We start from the raw sequence: 3,799 nt of genomic DNA, 5'->3' as shown, positions 1-3,799 counted from the left end.
CAGTTGCATGTTGTTCAAACCTACTGGTAAGAAACGTAGTAGCCCACCTCTGAACTGCTTCGATGTCTTCCTTTAATCCGACCTGGTGCGGATCTCAAACACTCGTGCAGTACCCGAGAATAGGTTCTATATGTGGTCGCTTTCACAGATGAAGCACACTTCCATAAAATTCTCCCAATAACGTCGACCATTCGCCTTCCCTACCACAATCCTAACATGCTCGTTCCATTTGATATCCCCCTGCAACATTACGCCCTACGAGACTGTATCAAGCAGGACACTATTAATTCTTTATCCGGATTTTACGTGTCTGTTTTTCCTATAAATCCGGATTAAGTTTCATTTTTCTACATTTAGAGCTAGCTGCCATTTATCACATCAACTATAAATTTTGTCTAAGTCATCTTGTATCTTCGTACATTCACTCAACTTCGACAGTTTCCAGTAAAGCACAATATCACCAGCTAAAAGTCGCTGGTTGATGCCCACCCTGTTCGCTAGGTGCTAACGTGAATACGGGCTCCGCAGTAGGCGATCCCTACGTGTTTCCATGGCCTGATGAATCACATTTCTTGCTAAACCATATCGATGACTCTGTCAACATACCCCGTTATCCAGGCTCTATCACACTTCCCTGGGGCACTCCTGACGATACCCTTGTCTCTGAAGAACACTCGCCTGGAGGACAACATACTGGGTTCTATTTCTTAAGAAGTTTTCCAGCCACTCACATATCTAGGAGCCCAATCCATATGCTCGTACCTTCGTTAAAGGTCTGCAGTGGGGCACAGCGTCAAATTATTTTCGAAAATCTGGAAATGTGGTATCTGTCTGTTGCCCTTCACCCATAGTTCCCAAACATATAGGCCTAACTAAACTCTAAACTCCCCCCGTACAGGCCATGAAGGCCCAACGGTACAGATTGGCCGCCGTGTCATCCGCAGCCCACAGGTGTCACTGGATGCGGATATGGAGGGGCATGTAGTCAGCACACCGCTCTTCTGGCCGTTTGTCAGTTGCCGAGACCGTAGCCGCTACTTCTCAATCTAGTAGCTCCTCAGTTTGCCTCACGAGGGCTGAGTGCACCCCGGCCGCCAACAGCGCTCGGCAGACCGGATGGTCACCCATCAAAGTGCTAGCCCAGCCCGACAGTGCTTAACTTCGGAGATCTGACGGGGACCGGTGTTACCACTGGGGCAAGGCCGTTGGCTCCCAAACATATACTGCTTAGCCAAAGCGTGGTTGCTCACTTTTGGCAATACAGCCGCTATTCTGAGCAGCATGTATTCGACAAATTGTTGGTAGATTGCTGAAGATATGTGCGACCAGATTTCTACAACAGGTCACGCAATTCCCGTAAATTGGTGACCGCTGGTTTGTGAGCGCGAAGCTGTCACCCGATAACGTCGCTTGTGTCCTATTAGGTTCAGATGAGCCCAATACTGCGACGAAGATATCAACATGAGTTCACAGTCCTGCTCCTCGAACTACTGTAACACGATTCAGGCCTTTTGACACCGAATGTTATCCTGCCATCGCCGTCCGGGAAGGCAGCAAACATTAAGGACTGCAGGTGGTCTGCAAAAACGTTCGCATAGTCCACAGCCGTCATGGTACCTTCGATTACTGCCACAGATACCATGGAAGGCCACAGCATAATAATGTACCCCCTGGCCTGTGTCCGTGGCGTGGTGCGTGTTTCGAGCAGCCGTCCTCCTGGCTTACGGAGTATGCTGACAAAATCATCAACGTGGTTTAGCAAGAAATGTGAATCATGTGGCCATGGGAACACGTAGGGATGGCTTGCTGCGGAGCTCCATATTCATGTGCGCTGCTTGTTGTGTTCCGAAACACTTGTGCCTGCACCAGCATTGTACTCTGTCATCATATTTTCCACAGATCGGCGATTATCTTGTTCTGCAAAGCGTGCAAATCTCCGAGCTCTACGTTGTGTGGTGAGGCATCATGTTGCCTGTTCGTGGTTTTAACGTCCTTTTCCCACTTTTCACAGATGCTTACGACAGTAACACATGAACAGGGGACCAGCTTCGCCTTCTCTGAGATGTTGTGATAGGCCGTACAAACTACCCTTTGTCCAAGCCTCTTATCTTAGTGAATTTCACGAACGAAGACTCAACCTAGTTACGATTCATGCCACAAATGATGCGACACCCTTGCTCCACATCTTGTGGAGGGAGGGGGTCAGTTTTGAAATTTACAATAAGAACCACCAATTTCTGTGATGCTCCGGAAAAAAAAATACCTAACTTTTGTGTGGAACAATTTTATCGTTGTGTGATGGATCGTGTTGTAATAGGCACAAACCAGAATGAAATTACAATTAAACCAATACCATTAGCTGCTGAAGGCCGTTGTTATATATCAAGGGGCAGTTGAAAATGTGTGCCCTGATCGGGACTCGAACCCGGGATCTCCTGGTTACATGGCAGACGCTCTATCCATGCCACCGAGGGCACAGAGGATATGGAGATGGCATCTGTTCTTTCTGACATGTCCGAAAGAACAGATGCCATTGGTGACCGTGCAGTTCTCTAGAAGGTTAACCGACTGATCACCTTCTTCAGTGCGGATGCACACGATTTGCCTGAACTCTTACGGGACTCGGTGGATTGTCTGCCGCGAGTAATGTGTATAATGGCAGAGGCACTACGAATGTAGTGTGTGGACTATAAGTTGAGAATGTGGGTCTCACTGGAAACGTGCCGGTGATAAATCCCTGCAATCGTACTATCCTCTGCGCCCTCGGTGGCTCAGATGGATAGAGCGTCTGCCATGTAACCAAGGGATCCCGGGTTTGAGTCCCGGTCGAGGCACACATTTTCAACTGTCTCCGTTGATATATATCACCGCACGTCAGCAGCTAATGATATTGATTTAGTTGTAATTCAATTCTAATGTCCGAAAGAACAGATTCCATCTTCATATCAAATCAGAATGGGTTACAAACAGTTGAAAAGTGTTAGGGGAATATTCGATATGTTAACCACTGTCTGCGATACATTGAGTACCATTCAAGTTACGTCTCTGATACACGGACGGCGAACATGCATCGCAGTCCGTGGTGCAACGTCTTCTAACAACCCTACCACAACAAAGGTCAAAAATTAATTATGATTGTAGTGTTGCTCACGCTGCTAAATATTTTATTTTCGGGCAACAACAAAGTTATATTGTGTGGAAGGCGTCATTAGAGCACAGTTAATAAAGTCATTTCTTGAAATAATGGATAAACTAGGCACTCATCTTTTCGTGTTTCGCGATATTCAAAAGTTTTATAGAAGTTTTTCATAAACCATTCTTGAATATTAAACTTTCGCAAGTTGGGACAATGGTGATGTAAAAAAGTAATCAGCACTTCGAATTTATGTTACATTTCTTTTTTATTACTTTTGTTGCAATATCACTTCACAATATAAAACATACTTGAAAATGTCTTCCTCACTGTTAAAGTTCACATTTCGTAAACTGGCTACAATTTGCGCCTTTTTAACGTGACGACCAAAACATGTCTCTCTAATAACCGCTTACGAGCCCGAACATCAGAGTTACAAATACGTCAAGATCATAGTCACAAAAGAAAGAATACACATAAGAATAATATCATTGCATATCGATGTATCGAAGTACCTCTACATTAATGAAATCAAATTTGAATGTTGTCACAGAAATATGTTAACTATTTTACAGAAACACAGAAGAATATTGCTCGTATCGAGAGGTTGAGGTGAGGTGCCGTAATGGTTACGTAATTCAAGTACCATTACAATCTCTAGGTGCA

General features: G+C 45.1%; 1 pseudogene; it reads right to left on the bottom strand.

Annotated features, from left to right (window-relative positions):
* Positions 1–1,092: 1,092 nt before the first annotated feature.
* Positions 1,093–1,210, bottom strand: LOC126299781 (5S ribosomal RNA; annotated as a pseudogene).
* Positions 1,211–3,799: the final 2,589 nt, after the last annotated feature.

Source organism: Schistocerca gregaria, chromosome X, assembly GCF_023897955.1.
Source record: "Schistocerca gregaria isolate iqSchGreg1 chromosome X, iqSchGreg1.2, whole genome shotgun sequence".
NCBI classification, from domain to species: domain Eukaryota; kingdom Metazoa; phylum Arthropoda; class Insecta; order Orthoptera; family Acrididae; genus Schistocerca; species Schistocerca gregaria.
The sequence above is the reverse complement of the archived record's forward strand: the minus strand, read 5'-3'. Positions and strand labels throughout refer to the sequence as shown.